At 47.6% G+C, this 15,798-nt stretch overlaps 1 protein-coding gene across 2 annotated transcripts in view; it reads left to right on the top strand.

The window, feature by feature from the left end:
- The window catches only part of VWC2L (von Willebrand factor C domain containing 2 like), a 44,332-nt gene that overhangs the window by 24,002 nt on the left and 4,532 nt on the right, over positions 1-15,798 (top strand). The window contains exon 4 of one of the 2 annotated variants that reach the window (XR_014853339.1): positions 1,139-2,568. The exons of the other annotated variant lie outside the window; for it this stretch is intronic. The gene's annotated coding sequence lies outside the window, so the exon portion shown is untranslated. The remainder of the gene's footprint in view (positions 1-1,138; positions 2,569-15,798) is intronic. 2 annotated transcript variants of the gene reach the window in all.

Consider the following 15,798-nt stretch of genomic DNA (forward strand, 5'->3'; position numbering starts at 1 on the left):
AATAATTTATTCCCGTGCATATAAAACCACATTTCACCCCAGCTTCTCTCTTAATTTACTGAAATATAAACTTGCTGCTCATTATTTCTCTGTTGGAGTTAATTTGAAATAAGCATTCTGCACCCCAGCCTGCTCCTGCTGTAACACAGTGTGTCTTGCTCAGGAAACCCCCAAGGATTTTCCCAGCCTGCTGAAGCTTTTCCTTTGGCAAACAAATCCATGTTACACGTGTCCCTGAGTGAGTTTTGCATGTCTCTGTGTAGAATAACACCTGGTGGCAGACCTTTGTGGCTGCCTTTTCTTAGCAAATGCTAAGAAGAAATGCCTTCTTTCTAAGTGGGAGATTTTTGGGATTCCCCGGGGGTGTCCCTTTGGAAAAGCTGTGCTGTGGGCAGTGGGGCACTTGGACCAGGCTATTCCCATCCTGCCCAGCCAGTTCATGAACTTCATTTCCATTCCCAAATTGAGCAAGGCTGGGAGGTCTCACAGGAACATCTGGATGCCACAGAAAGAGGCACAGGCAATGCAGTCAGGGGGAAAACCAAACCACTGCCCAGGTATTGTCTTAGGAGGTGTTCAACTTGCAAAAACCTTCGGGATTTTGCAGGACAACAGGCTCCATCTCAATGTCAATTATCTTGGGTGAAGGTAATGGATTAACAGTGCATGTTGGTAACCAGTACTGACAAAACCCCTTTACCACATGGTCTCTGTTGTTCCAAATTATCACTGTCTTGAAAAGTGCCAAGGTTTTAATATGGAATAATCCAGTGCCTGTGCTTTATTGCATAAATGTAGCTTGTTATTTATCTGCAAGATGTGGATCGCTGAAGCTCCAGGTCATTGTTTTGGAAAGCTTCTGCTTCCAACTTGATCAGTGACAAAAAATCAAGGAAGCATGGAGAAAAATTACTATAAGTTTGAGAAAAAAAAAAAGGAGGTGTTTGGGGACAGGATGTTTTGTCTGCCATTGGATTATATACAACTGTTGGAGGATAAAGATGGCACAGAAAATGTGGCAAGAGGATGAGAGAAGACTTCATTTACTTTGTGGAAAACAGTGATTTGGAGCCATGGGGAGATCCCTTTAGAGAAAAAAAAGCCAACTAAATAAAATTCCTCTTCTAATTTATTTCAGAAATTCCTGAAATGGCCAGATTTTAAGGTTGCACTTAAACCCCCTTCAGTCACAGTCTATGCAGTGTGCTGGTTGGTTGTGCAGATGCAAGGGAATGTGCCCAGCCAAGGAGAAGAAGTGTTCCCCTCGCTGGACTTTGCTGGACTCCACCATCCTCTCCCCAGGTCCTGGCAGCTGAAGGCAGTAGCATAGCACAGCCACGTCACCCTGCATGGTTGTGAATTACTGATGGCAGCCAGCTTTTGGGGCACTTGGTCACCCCCACAGCCACCACCCCTTCAGGTGTCACCCTGAGGGGCCACGGGAAGGACTGGATGATGTTCTTTGTGATGACCAGCAGATTTGTGAACTGTTAGCTCAGTTAAAACAGTGATTTGATCAGCAACAGAGGAGAAAAAGGGTTGATTTAAAAGCTGGTAGAAGAGCAAGACTGAAAACGAGGAGGTGTATTTGGGCCAGGCAGACATCAGCCTGAGAGAACACTCCAGTACTTGCTTTACTGTTCATTGAGAAAAGGAGTCATTTCCCTGAAAGTGATTTTCAGTGGAGTTTGTTCATCTCATCACTGCAGGCCAAGGGGTTAAAGGCATGGAGATGCTGAACTTCTGGTGAGAATTAGACACACAAGCATCTGTCAAGACCTAGACTCTCCATTGCTTTGGAAATCTCCAGCACTTGGATTATCCAGATGCTCAAATGCCCTGCTGACTCAAGACTGATCTGCTCCCCATGGTCACAGCTGTTTGGAAGAGGCATCTATAACAGTGAAAAGCTTTGGAAAATGTGTAGAGGTTAAAACTTCCAAGATTAGCCATCCCGGTGCTGGACAGCATCAGGGAGGGCTGAGTTGAATCTGCCACCTCCTGACGTTTCAAAGAAAGTGAGACTGAGAGCAGCAAGGGAGAGGAAAAGCGTTCAGAGAACAAAAAAGCCCTGAACTGAGCAGTGCTTAATGTGATTAACTCCATCACACAGCCCAGTGCTCACACAAAGCCGGGGTGCTGGGCTGTGCAGTGATAGGGATGCTGCTGGAAGAGCTCCATTCCCAGGGAGCTGCAGCCTGGAGCCAGCGGGACAGCAGCCCCTGAGGCCAGCATGTTCACCTGCACAGGTCACCTGCTGCTTCCCCGGCCTCTGTGGGCTCTGCCCAGCAAGCCAGAAAGGGATAATTCACCAACTAAACACAGCAGGAAAAGGTTCTGCCTGACAGCTGAAGCCAGGCAGGAGCTGAAAGCTGCTGCCCTGGATTTGTACCCCAGATCCTAACTATGCTTCCCTGCTTCACCATGGCAGAGTTCAAATGAGTGTAACAGGCACCTTGAAGAGAAGGGTCAGGGAGCACCATGAGAAGCCTTTTGTGGGATGGAACCAGCTCCACAGCTCTCTCTCAGCAGACATGGCTCTCAGAGATGTGGGAAACGTGTTGCCTGGTCTGCATCGCTCTTCAAACTCAGAAATATTTATGAAGAAGCTTTTGCTCATAGTGATTGTTTCCACTTGGGAAAATGTTGCTGAAGTTTGTGTGCACCAGCCTATGAGAGTGGTAGTTCAAGATTCACTATCATGATGATGGTATCTTGTAGAGAAGGGGTGGGTTAGGGGTTTTTTGGAGGGGAAAAGTTCCTAGGTTCAGGTTGAAAAGCCAGGTTCCTTTGCAGAACACAAGGAGCCTGGGCAGTACAAAATTAAGGCAGGCACTGTGTTGCTGTTCCACACCTGATTCTTGGTGTGACTTTCAAATACCAAAAGTGACATTATGATCCAATGACATTGCTGTAACCCATTTTGCTGCAAGAGAAGCCTAAAGCCAAATCCTGTGTCTGTGTCACTTGGTGTAACACACAGTGTTGTTTCACTCTGATTTATTCCAGCTGAGGATCTGACCTGCTGCTACCTGTGGGTGGCTCAGAGGCACTTTGCAGGAGGCTGGGGTGTTTTGCATGGTCAGGGTTTCTGAAAGGATTAGAGAGGGTTTGCTTTGGCTGCTCTGGAAGGCTGGGATTATGAAGCATATCTGTATGGGAAGAGTGGCAGACACTGCCTTCATGTATTTCTAATTTAATGAATGTTTAATGCTTCTTTATTGGAGCCTACACATATGTAGAGTAGAGGACTTTAACAAGGGGTTGACTTATGTCAAATAATTTATGTTTGAGCTGCTCCTTTTACATGAAATGCAGACTTTACAGAGCAAAGAGACTGTAATGAAAATATGAATTAAAGATTAGAGCTAAGCAAGTCTGAGCACACTTAGAATTAGGAAAGGTGCATAGAAGTTCTCTCCTTCTGCTTCCTTTCCTTCCCTCCACCTTCACTACATCTCCATCCGCTCTCCTTTGGTAAGGTCCTGCATTTCAGGGCAGCCTTCTGTCCCTCCCACAGGGTAGCTCTGTGAAGGACAGCAGGGCAGTAATCTCAGTCTGGGTGTTACTGTGTGTCCATACACTACCCCAGCCTGGCACTTGCCAACTCACCCATCACTTTGGCTGAAGACACCTAGAAGTAGGCTGAAGGTGTGTTTTTCTTCATCTCTACCCCTGACTTGCTGGTGAAGTGCCTCACCTGGGCAGAACAAAAATAAGTGCAGTTTTGGTGGAGCTGCTTGCTGGAGGGACCCACAGTGTGGGGCAGTACAAGTAGGTGAGGGTGCAAGGACATCGTGTGTGGACAGCAGTGAATTCAGGAGTTCAGTGAGGAGTTTGGAGCAAAAGGAGCAGATGCAGACTGGTACCACGATTGGTGCAAACTGGTGTAACTCATTTTACATCAACTAACCCACGATTTGTCCCAGTTACAAATGTTTTGTGCCAAGTAGTGCTGGTAGGGAAGCAGTTTGTTAGAATAAATGGAGCAGGAGCTGATGTACCAAAAAAGAGAAGTGCTGATGTCCTGCCCAGGGATCTGAGAGATGTGGGTCTGTGTGAAGATGAGCACACAAAGTTCTCCCCAACCTGTCAAAGTTCAGACTTTAGTCCCTGCAGATGCCTGAAAGTATTTGAAGATGGGAATATACTAGTCAGAAAATGCTGACTCACTGAAACCTCCCTGGGAAAAAGGCCAATTATAGCAAACTTGCTGTTCGTACATTAAAAAGGGTTGGGGAAAAACTGGAAGTGATCAGATGGCCCATTTAATGCTTTCAGAACAAACTCACTCAAATCTGGGAAGATAAAGGGGGGGACATGGTTGTAGATGTAGATCTTTATTTTATACTTTGGAATATTTCAGTGGGGAAGACAGAAACCAAACTATTAATTATTTCAGACAGCCTGCTCTGATTTTTACTAAAAGCAAAAAGTGTTTGCGTCTTTGACTTTCCCTCTCCATGTCAGTGGGAGAGGAATAGCAGAAATAGCTCTGACTGTGATGGGAAATGTCCTTCCTGCTCGGCTCTCCCTCTCACCTGGGTAAGTTACCAGGTCCGGGATTGAAGGGAGCTGACAAGAAAAATGGAAAGGGACTGGAGTGACCGGACAAGGGGGAATGGCTTCCCACTGCCAGAGAGCAGGGTTAGACATTCAGAAGAAATTCTTCCCTGTGAGGGTGGGGAGGCCCTGGCACAGAGTGCCCCGAGAAGCTGTGGCTGCCCCTGGATCCCTGGAAGCTCACTGCGTACAGAAAGGGCTGCAACACCCGGCAGTGAGTGATGCCCGTCAGTCGCTCGGGCTCAGTGCGTCCGTGCCGCGCCAGCCCGGCTTGCCAAAGGCTCTGGTTTGCTGAGGCTGAGCCACCGCTCGGTTTCCTTCCAGCACAGGCTCGCTCGGTGCTCTCTGACTCATGCAGGCTCCGCTGACGTCCGAGGGGCTCCTCTGCATGAGGATTATTGCGGCGCTGGTCCGCAGCAGCCCGGCTGCGTCATCCCTGATGTCGCCGGCAGCGGGGGCAGCGCTCGGTGCGCTTCCCTTCTGCGCTACGGAGCTGCCCGCAGCACGGACCGGCCAGCGGCTGCCAGCTGCTGAGGAATGCATTTAGCTTGCTTTTCTTCAGCTGCAGCCCGTAAGGCTCCCGGACCCTCGCTGTGCTACAAGGAAAGCGGCAAGAGGGGATTTCGGGTTACTTTTCAAGCTGTGCTAGACAAAAAAGAAATGTATTAAAGGCAACATCAAACTGTAATTATTAAGGACTTGGAAAACTGTGATAACAAATGAAAACCTGCCCACAATAGCAACAACTCTATATACTTGCCATGTTTTGCGCAGAAACCACTTTTTTTCTTGGCTGCATCATGCCCCCCCAGAGAGTCAATATGCTGTGATCCAGTTCCTGAGGCTGTTGTAAGCTGGCCTGGCTGCCTTGCTCCAAGGGAAACATCCATGCTTTGCGTGCAGCTGAGGATCTGCCCCCTCTTTCATTCATCCTAACAGCTCCACAGTGAAAGTTTTACATGCAAAAATGAATCAGAGACAGTTCCTATGCCTGTATAAGCTCCTTCTTGGACAGTTTCACCCAGACTTGAGAGACACCACTGCCCAAGTGGTTGCATCGACCCGTGATATAAAGGTGGCTACTTTTCGTTCCAGATTTAGCCTGACTTTATCTGTGGACCCAAAGGCTGGAGGAGTGCTGATGAAGGGGTTGTGGCCTCCATGGAAGGCATTACAAGCCCCCAGCAAGAAACATCCCAGAGTTTCCTTGCTCCTCTGTTGCATGCAGTGTTTTTTGCAGGGATGCAGCAGCAACCTGCCATGTTGCTGCTTTGACTTAAGGCAGGGAGGCAGCCCACATATCAGGGGTGACATTGTCCTTCTCTTTGGTGTCTCCAGTTCAATCTGTGCCAGACATTTATTTGTTTGCCTCATGTCATCCTGCCCCTAACTTTTCACAACACCTGTCCTATTTTTTCTCCCAACATTTTCCAGCTGAGAAATATATAAAGACAACAGAGTTTATTCCCTGGGTTTGGCAATCCCTTCATGACCCAGGGAGGAAGGATGCAAAGTAAGAGTCGGGGAGGGGATCTGACCTGGAGGCACTGGGGCAGTGCTGTGTTTAAGCATTTCCCTGGCTCACTTCTGGGGCTAAAACTCTGAGAGAGAATGAAACCAACAGAGTAACTTCTGCCATTGGCAGGTTTTCTTCTTCCAGGGTCAGCCATGACTACGTTTGGAGAGTGCTTTGCTCTTTTTAGCAGTTTTGGCTGTTGCTGCCATACATACAAGGTACCATCTGGGAATCTGTTCCAGCTTTAGCAAGTGCTAACAGGGAGTTGTGTTAACTGGGCCTCTCTGTTTGCTCTCTGGCTGCAGCAGCTCCCTGTCCAGCACACTTGGGCTCCTCCTACATCCCCAACAAGGCAGGGACTGGGTCCAGCCCCATATCAGGGTGAAAAAAAAAGCCTCAAAGCCTTTGAGCCTCCCCAGGAATTCCCACCCATTTTATTCACAAGATTTGGTTCTGGCTTTTGGGGTGTTTGTTTTCCCATCTTTTTTTACTTCCTGTGACTGTGAAGCTCAGCTTTTGATATATGTGTTCAGGAGTACAGGAGTGTGTTTCATTTTCCAGATTAGAAAATGCTCAGAGGTATAATCAGGTCCTTCCACAGTATTTAATTATCCATAATTAAAGGCATCTACACAAAGCAGCAGATTTTCAAAGACTGTTCTTGTGTTACATTGCTAATGAATTAAGTAATTAATTGGCATTGAAAAAATACAATAGGAAACATCAATCTTTTAAAGTAAAGCATTTTTTAGGGGTTTTATAAAATCATTAACTCGTAGCAGGTCAGAAGCTGTTCTAATGTCTAAATCCCCCTTCTGGCTTTAAAAAAACTTTCTAAAGGACAAAATGAACACAGCAAAAACAAGGCAGGGAATACTAGCTGAAGAGTGTGGAAATACTCAGAAATGGGGAATTCCATTTGGAAGCCACTGTCCATCACTTTGCTGCTCTGTCCTGCGGTTTCTTCCCTCTGCCAATAAGGAAGGTTTGAACCAATTCCCATCACACTTGAGGCTTCAGTTTGCAGCCTCAAACCCTCCTGCTCCTGCAAGTTAAATGCAGTTGTGTGCTGGGTTTAGTTTGGATAACCTCCATCCCCTCACAAGTCCCCACTGTGTCTGTGCCTCAGTTTCCCTGGTGTACTTCCCTGTCCCAGCAGGATGTGTGAGGATAACAAGCTGTGAGCCATCCAGATCCTGTGGTGCCACTGAGAGCAGAGGGTGAGCAATAGTTTCATCCAGGATTTAAGTGATAAAAACAGACTGCAGAGTGAGGGGTAACAAAGCATTTGGGAAGTTTGGGTGGGAGGGATGCAGAGCCATGTATATCCACCATAATTTTTCCCCAGCCTTCCATCATTCCCAGCTGTTACCTTACAGAATAACAGTCCTGTCCCAGCACATCAGCACAATATCACACCTGCCAGAGTATAAAGGCCCATGTGCACTGTGGTTATGCTTTTTGTGGTGACAGCCAGAACTATTAGCAAAGGAAAGGACCATCCATTTTCCATTGGATGATTTTCTTAAATGCAACTGTTCCCATGCAAAACCAGCACAGCTCATTTTATTTCTATCACAGCCAGACTATTTGCACAGCACCATCTGAAAGCATCCTGGAAATGCCATGGATATCTTTAAATTCAGGTAGTGGAATGGGAAGAGCAAAACCTGGGGACAAAACAGAGATTACAGCCACTTCTGCAGCTGCTGGAGAAATCAGAGCAGGTCCCAGCAGAAGTGTTTAGGAGCCTTTTTGTTCCAGAAGCACCAACCTCTGCTTGTCTCTTCTGTCCATCTGACCAAGGTGTGCTTGCCCTTGCAGTGCTTTGCTCTCCCCACGTGTGTCCTCGAGATCCATCCACCCATCCTGCCCTGCCCCTGCTATCCCCTCCTCCTCAGGAAACCTCCTGTTTCCTCAGGAGATGCAGCTTTTGGCACAGCAGTGTCGTGTCCTGTCTCTCTAACACCACGGTTAATGGTTGGGGTGGGGTCAGGGAAGATGTTTTCCTGATTTTCCTTTTCTGTGCCACACGCAGGTAATTAAATTCCCCAAATAAACTAACAAGTAATGTTTCTGCCATTGTGGTTATTCCCTTTATAGAAGTAATCAATCATTTGTATGGATTTGCATAGAAATGGGAGCTTTGCCTTGCAGCCCTACCTAAATTTATAGGGATGAAAACAGGCAAATCCAAAGTCTGATGCTGTTAGACACCTTCCAGGAGATCCATCCTTTGACTGGAAGGGGACTTTGCTGACTGACTTAGACTTTTAACATTAAATTCCCCTTTCACTTGGGTCTTACCTGCCCATGGCCATCATTTCTGTGTCCATGATCATGGAGGCCAGGGGGCTGGGAATGGTGGTGGAGACCACAGAGCCCAGGGAGATGGGAATGGTGGTGAAGACAGCAGGAGATGGGTTCTGCTCAAAATCAGCAGCAGAAAACCCAACAACTCATACACAAGCAGAAAGAAATGGTTTCTGCAGCTGCTCTTTCCTTTCACAGAGTTTTATCTTTGCTTTGAAATCCCATTTCTAACACAACCCCACATTCCAAACTGTCATTAGAAAAGTCTGTCACCAAGTGGAAAACACAAGTGAGACCACGCTGGTGCCCTCAAAGTGTCACATTCATCCCCCGATGGCAGAAAGGCCTGAGGGCATTTTTCCATCAACTGACCCCATGCCATAGGGATCCGGACTGCAGTGAGGCAGTTTTCCAGGCAGGAGCTGGAGGTGCATCCCGAGCATGTTGTTCCCCCAGCTCAGGAGAGCCCTGTTCCCCTTTGGGAACCAATTGCTGCTGCAGCATCATCGGGCACGGGGTTTGGTTTGCAGCACGCTCCACCTCCAGAGGAACAGCTCAGCCAAATGTGGAGCAATCCTGGTTCTTCCCCACGTTTTTTTCCTCCTGTTTGATACAAAATGAGCCCAGTCACAGTTTCCACTTCATTTATGACTGATCTGAAAAAACCCCTACACCCCATAAAACATCGCACAGCTGTAGTGACCAAGTTAGATTCAATTCTGGCTTTATATTGAGTTGACATGCAGCCAGCTCTCTTCTATACATCATCTGTGATTGCAGTTAAGCATGAAATACTGTTTTAATTCTTACACCAAATGTGGGATTTTTTCTGAAGAAAAAAAGACATAAAAATGTTAAAATGGGCCATAAAAATCATTATATTTTCACACGGAGCACAACCAAGAGGCAGATAAGTTGGCTAAAAGCTCACAAGACCCAGAGAAAAAGTCCTGCTTGTTATTCTTTTGCTGTTAACCTTTGCCTTTGACTGGAGATTCCTGGGCAAGGAGCACAGACCTGGTGCTTTGGCATCCAGGGCCTGTTTGGACACTCACTTCCCTGGATCAGGTGTTCTCCCAGCCCCACATGGACAAAGAGCTGTGGCTGCCCTGGGAGCTGCTGCCCCCTGACAGTGTCCCAGGACAGTGCCCTGGGAGTGCCCAGACCCCTGCAGGGGGCAGGGTGACCATGAGGATGAGTTTGCTGCTCTGCATCCCAATTCCTGTCATGGGAAATACAGTAGTACAGTCACCAGGACCAAGCCAGTCCCATGGCATGTGTTGTTCCATGGCTGCTCTTGCACCTGAGCCAGAGAGGTGAAGGCAGCACAAACACAACAGCACATTACACATGTATATATATTTTTTTTTTTTCCTTCAGTTAAAGGTTTAGTTTCTGGAAGGTCCAACTTTTCCCATCTTTGGCCATTGATTTTACTGGTAAAATTGTTAGCTGATGCGGTAGTTTAATGGTAGTTTTATTAATTGGTTTCTTTTAAATTAATCTATTTGATACCAGCTCAGAAAAAACCACCTCACCTTATTTGCCACATTTGAACCATTACAAAAATGAATGTGCCTTCAGCCCTGTTGGAATTCATTTTGAGAAATATCTATTTAGACATCTTTCTGAAAGCCTATTACTTACCTGAAAGGTTACAATGACCTCAGAGTAGCTTTCATTGCCCACAATTACAATCTACCTGTATTTTTAAAGAAAATCTATTTTATTCTCCCAAAGCTTTATGCTGTCTGCAAAAACATTTTTAAAAGCTTATCCTGTTTCTTGCTCAGGTAAATGTTGAAATACACATTTCTCCCTTAATAGATGGTTACTGCTGGCTTTGAGGTGTTACTGTTTTCCTTCTTTAGCCCAGAGTGTGCACATTAATATCTGATTCAGAAAACTTGCTCTGGATGCACAGTTCCTGCCTGTGCAGTGCTGTCCCATGTGCATGTGCAGGTCTTTTCACCATAAACTAAACTTTCAGTGCTGATCAAGGTATTTGCACACATAGATCTTTTTAAAAGCAAGAGGAATTTGGTATGTAAATCCCACAGGTGACTTGGAAAATGCCAACCTGCATTTTACACTAAAAGGAGGGTGGGAAAACCCTGGATTTACAGCTGGTGTGAAGCACTGGGAGTTGCTCTTCTGCTGTCTAGAGCTGATCTGCATGCTGGCTCCTCCATGGTTTGGTGGCAGTGCTTTCACTGCAAGGCTGCCCCTGTTGAGGTGTGTGAGTCAGAAAGTGAATAAAGGGTTATGAATCTGATACCTATTCATTGCTGCAATGCCTAACCCTGCTGGCCAACAGTCCCTAACCCACCACTGGGTTAGAAACCCTGTAAAATGGGCAAACTGGGGCTGCAAGTTTTGCAGAGAGTTCAGAGTGCACTTGGATATGCTCCCAGCTTTGATTTGGGTGCACTTGGGATCAGAAACAGAGGGACTGGGTGCACAGGGTGGGGGGAAATGTCCTTATGGGGAGGCAGATACCATCATCTAAAGCAGTGGGAATGTACTGCTTGCATTATTTTCTTTAGTGTGCCCAGATCACGAGCTTTGCTCCACCATCTCTGTGCTGCTTCCCCTGAGGGAGCTGTGCCAAGGGTCTGATCCAGAGCTCTGCTGCCCTGGCACAGGCAGTGCCCAGGGGAGAGTGGGTTGGACATGACCATCCAGAAGCCATCAGACATCTGACATCAGAAGCTGTGGCTGTCCCTGGATCCCTGGAAGTGTCCAAGGCCAGGTTGGACAGGGCTTGGAGCAACCTGGGATAGTGGAAGGTGTCCCTACCATGGCAGAGGGTGGAGCTGGATGAGCATGAAGGTCCTTTCCAGCCCAAACCATTCCAGGATTCTGTGCTCAGCCTTGGGCTTTGTCCCCCATTGTCCTGCTCACCCACTAGCCCAGCAGATGAGTAGTGCAGTGGGGCTGTTATTTTCAGCTGGTGCATTCTAGCTGTGGAAGAGGCACTGTCTGTATTTGTCTTGGTGAGGAATGGTGTCCAGCCTGTCCGCAGAGCTCGGATCACTGTGGGCACCCATGGACATCACTGCTCCCAAACAGACAGCTCTTAAATTGCACCCATAGATCTTCCCTGCACCAAAACGTCCCTGCTCCAGTATTTAGAGATGCCTGAAGTTATGTCTCCACATCAAATTAAGTAACTGTGCTATCAATAAGGAGGAGTAATGCGGTGTATTCCCTTCTGGATGTCTCCCTGTCTCTCATTTGTTTGCTGCTGCTGATTAAGACGGATAACGAGCCATCAGTATTTTTCTAACTGCAGTGCAAAGCAGTGAGGCTTAAATCAGTCTCTGTCACTGGGTGCAAGCTCATAATTTAGGAGCTCGAGAGAGGCCTCTGCATTCCTTAGAGTCCAAGGCAGCGAATGCTCAGGATTGTGTGAGCAAAGCCTGGATGGTGTGGCCATGTCCATGTGAGGAGAGCCAGGAGGGGATGTGGTGCCACCAGGAGATGCCTGTCCTGCTGGGCTGGCTGGGACTGCTGGTGTGTAGTATCTGCTTTACTGTGTGGCTGCATTGCTGGCAAAATCAGTGGAATGGCTCCCATTGCCCTGAATTGAGCTTTTCACCTCCCCTTGCCTTTTTAATGCATTCCTTCTAATGCTGGAGAAGTATCTCCTGTAAATAAGCAGTACTTGAGAAGGGTTGTTAACAGTGAGCAGTGAAAAACGCAGGAAGGATGGAAAAGAGCTGCAGATCAGCTTTAGAGGAGAATAATTCTCTGGGGCAGTGGTGCACATGATTGAAAATTCATGGATGTCTAGAAGGTACCACCAGATGACTCCAGGAGCTTTTAGCCAGTGGGGTTTGTCCACAAATGAAAAGGCTCTGATTTTGCACCATTTTACAGAACAGAGTGAAACTGAGGGAGTTTACTGGAAGTGCCATCTCTCCATGGGTGGCTGGACAAGGCAGCAGAGAAAGAGTGAACCTTCCACCCTGGGGTCTCCTCTAACCACAGCTGGGAGCCCTGGAGTGACAGGACAAGGGGGAATGGTGTTAAACTGACAGAGGGCAAGACTTGCTTGTGGGATTTTAAAATATCAACAGCAGCTGAAAAAAGGGGAAGAGAGCAGTTCAGAGAGCAGTTCCTGAGCTTTTGAATGGCAGGTGGTTGGAAGGCTGCTGGAGCCACCACTAGCCTGCTGGAGGGAGGTTTAATTTGTGGCCCTCAGGCTGGCACAGGTTGGTAGATTCAGTTCCTAGGTGCCTCCCAAAAATGGAGCAGCATCCAGATTTTATTGTGCAGGTGGATGATGCATTGATGCAGCCTCTGCATCATAGGAGAGCTCCCTGCTGCCTGAAGGGTGAGCAGGCTGAGAAGTGATGGTGATTGGGATGGGGACACTGAGCTGAAGCAGCCCCGTTTCCAGCCCTGCAGGAGCCTCTGTGCAGGCTGGATGGTTGTGTGGAGATGGAGTTTGAAGTCCAGAGGGTACTTTTCCCCTGGTGTTTGTACTGGGAGGAGCTGTGTCCTGCGTAGGCTGGAGGACAGGGACATCACCTGCAGGAGCAGGGAGCAGGCAGAGCCACAGCACAGTGCTGTCCCACACGCCACCACCAAGCAGTGGCAGACAGGGATCAGAGCTGGGCGTTCCTGGGGTGTCACTGTCCCACATGCCATGGTCACAGCAGCCCCATTTCCAATGCATCCTCAGGCTTCAGCCATGAGCTGAGCCAGGCTCTCCAGCTCTGGCCCCTTTCTAGCACAGAAAAGCTCCAGGGTTGTTTTCTCTGGGTGAGGTTTTCAGCTCCCCCTGCAGAGCATCGCCAAACTTAATTTTCAGCAAGGCAAAGCTCAGCATCACCAGCTGATTTCTTTATGTCTCACCTCTGGCTTCGCCTGCTGCCTCCTCCTTCCCCCGGAGAGAGGGGCCTGGCACTCCCCATCCCAGGCAAGGAAAACAAGACTTCTTCCCTCCCCAGCTTGTTAATTAAAGCCACAAATTGAGCTCTTTTCTTGCAATCTGAAGTGATCACATAAATAGCACTGACAGACCTAAATGGACATCTGAAAAGATCCTGCAGGATCAGCAGAGAGAAGCCTCCAGAAACAGAGGCCATCATTAAAAACAAGATGCTGGTTTTTCTTCCCTTCTGAGCGCAGAGTTCAGCCTGGACACAGAAAAGGTCCCAAGATGCAGGCAACAGGCAATTTCTTGCCTCTATGACAGAGCCTGGGAATTCTGCTGTGTTCTTCCTCTTTTTCTGTTGGGGATCCACAAGCACCCTTTGTAGATTCCAAGTACAATCCTCATTTGGTCGCTGCTTTGCAAGGAGTTGTTTCAGCACCAGATACCCATGCTGGAGACTGCATGGCGTGTGGTGTGGGATGGTCATGGTGGAGCCTGGGAGAAGCCTGTTTTGTGGAGACATGCAGAGGAAACTCTGCCCTCTCACTGGAAGGACTCTTGGCCAAGCTCAGTAGAAACAGCTCCCCCAGGCCAACACACTCTGGAGCAGAAAACCCCCACTCCCAATTGTGTTCATGGTCAAGCTTCAAAAGCCAAATCAAGGAGCCTCATTCAGCTGAGTGAGCATCCAGGGGGATGTTTTCAGGATGTATCCATTCCGAAGTAGTGTCAGGAAACACCACAGTTTTCCGCTTATCCATTGCAACTTTAATTGTGGGCACACCACTTGGGAGCCCGAGGGATGGCTGCTGAATTGAGCTGCTATTTAGCAGCTGTCTTAACTAGGCAGATAAGCATAGCCATCAGCACCTCTTTCCTTGATGGAATCCATTGACTGAATAAGCTAAATTCTCCCGGAGTCAGCTTTAATATTTCCTAAAGGGATGGGGAGGCTCTCAAAGAAGTGGCAGGAGACATATTTGACTGAGGGAAAACTACCACTATTGCTGAAATCAGAGGTTGCACAATGAGAAGTTCTGGTGGAGATGATGAGCTTTGTCTGGGGCAAGATGCTATTCAGGGCACATCTGAATATCACAGTTGGCCTGAAGTGATCCGTGCTTGCTGTTTGATTAACATTTGATTTCCTTTTATTGCTTCTCTGCACACACAAAGCTAAATCCAGAGCTGCTGAAAGCCACGGGCAGAGCTGCTAAGTTCAGTAAAACCCATCTGAGGAGTCACTGGGAGCTGGAGGGACACTGCTGTTCAGCATCAGCTCGTGGTGGTGGAGAGAGCCTGACCCCCAAATTCCCTCTGGAACGGGGTTGCAGTGGAGCAGGGTCATCACACAAGTAGCTGGTCTTCAGCAGATGGTTACAAAATTTTCCATCACTCTCCCCAAACAAATACAATTTTTTTACATCTCTCCCATCAAACCAGCATCTGAATGTCCCTAATATATCTCCATAAAAATCTTCACAGCTGTTCTAGCAAACAGCCTGGAGTGCTGCAGGCTTTTATGAGTATTAACTATGTTAAGCAAAGCAAATCTCACAATTACACTGTCTGTGGGAGCAGCAAACTTCTCCCATCATTCTCCCTGAGCAAGGAAAAAGGGTGATTAGTGTCCTGTTATCATCACAGTCGTGGTTTGAGATGCTTTTACCAAGAGCAGGACGACAGCCCTTGCCCAAAGCATCTTCTTGTTCCTGCTGCTATTATCATCAGTAACCTGATGTGCTTGACATGTCATCAGATGTTTCTGAGCAGCATCTTCCTTTGAATAATAGTTTAAAAACCCCACATTGCTGTTCTGTGTCATTCTTTGGGAGTTTGTTTTGGCATTGATTTGGCAGACCCTAGTCTCATCCAATTCCTCCAAGCAGCCATGGAGGGAAAAGCTCAGGCCAGTCCTCAGCAGTGCTGGGCTGGGGCCTTGAGCTTTTGAGATGTTGGGAGGGAGAAAGAATATTAGGGAATTTAAAAGTGTTTAGCTCTGCTGCAGAGTAAAAAATAGGACGTGGTTTCTTGCTGTGGGCTCTGGTTGTGGCTTTAGGGCTGCAGCCCCTCCAAGGCACGTGGCACAGCCACGCAGATCCCAAGGTGCTGGATGTTATCTGCACTGTTAGCTGCCAGCCATATAAATCCCAACGTTTCTGGAAAACTCCCTGGTAACTTGTGCCATGGCACAGAAAATGTCATTTGGCTGGGGCATATTTTCACCTTTATTCCAGCAGTGCAGTGCTCCTCTCCAAGTGCCTCTTCCTTGTGCCTCTGCTGCGGATGTGATGCTCACTGCATCCCAGTTTGGACAAACAGGATCCAGTTTTCCAGTGTGAAGGTGGGAGAAGTTTAAATGGGGGAAAAAAAAGGTGGGGGGAGAGGCTGGCTGATAGTGATTGTGCTGGAAAACTGGATTTCAGGCAATGGGAATTGAAGTTGAATTATCACAAATGCAGTGTGGAAATTTTGCCTTCTGTTAGAAATCCATGTTTCTATAGGAATGGGGATAGCAGGG

Source organism: Lichenostomus cassidix, chromosome 7 (assembly GCF_008360975.1).
Source record: "Lichenostomus cassidix isolate B80296 chromosome 7, HeHo_3.0, whole genome shotgun sequence".
NCBI classification, from domain to species: Eukaryota; Metazoa; Chordata; class Aves; order Passeriformes; family Meliphagidae; genus Lichenostomus; species Lichenostomus cassidix.